Source organism: Chrysochloris asiatica, unplaced genomic scaffold (assembly GCF_000296735.1).
Source record: "Chrysochloris asiatica unplaced genomic scaffold, ChrAsi1.0 scaffold00117, whole genome shotgun sequence".
In the NCBI taxonomy this organism is placed as follows: domain Eukaryota; kingdom Metazoa; phylum Chordata; class Mammalia; order Afrosoricida; family Chrysochloridae; genus Chrysochloris; species Chrysochloris asiatica.
Genome location: NW_006408635.1, coordinates 7395741 through 7396660, shown reverse-complemented (window position 1 = coordinate 7396660; position 920 = coordinate 7395741).

Below are 920 nucleotides of genomic sequence, written 5' to 3'. Positions count from 1 at the left end.
GATATCACTCATTCCACAACCTTTTCTGAATCCGGCTTGAACCTTTGGAATTTCTCTGTCAATGTATGCTTGTAGCCATTTCTGTATTACTTTTAGTAAAACTTTGCTTGCATGGGATAGCAAAGATATTGTATGATGATTTCCACATTCCGTTGGGTCACATATGAATCTCTTTCAATCAGTTGGCCAGATAGTTGTCTTCTAAATTTCTTGACACAGATGAGTGAGTGCCTCCAGTGCCTCCTCTCTTTGTTGAAAGATTTCAATTTGTATTCCATTAATTCCTGGTGCCTTGTTCTTCACCATTTCCATCAATGCACTTTGGACTTCTTCCTTCAGTATCATTGACTTTTGATCATATGTTACCTCTTTAAACGGTTGAACACCAACCACTTCCTTTTGGTACAGTGACTCTGTGTATTCCTTCTATCTTCTTTTGATGCTTTCTGCATCATTCAATACTTTGCCCAGACAATCCTCTAATAATGAAGGTCAAGGCTTGAATTTTTTTTCAGTTCCTTCAAATTGAGAAATGCTGAGCGTGTTCTTCCCTTTTGGTTTTCTGACTCTAGATTTTTGCACATTCCGTTGTTATATTTGACAAAGTATTACAAAATAAATGTATATTGAAATATACATATATGTAATCTCCACGACACATAATCACCACCACCAATATGTATGTATGTATGCATACATATAAGGAGCCCTGGTAGCATGTTGTTGTTGTTGTTAGCATAGTGGTTACAAATTGGACTACGAACCGGCTATTCCCTGGGGGAAAGATGAGGCTTTCTGCTTCCATAAAGATTTACAGCCTCGGAAACCCTGTACAGGGTCGCTATGGGTCGGAACCAACTCCACAGCACTTAATAACATCTACATTTATCTATCTATCTATCTATCTATCTATCTATATA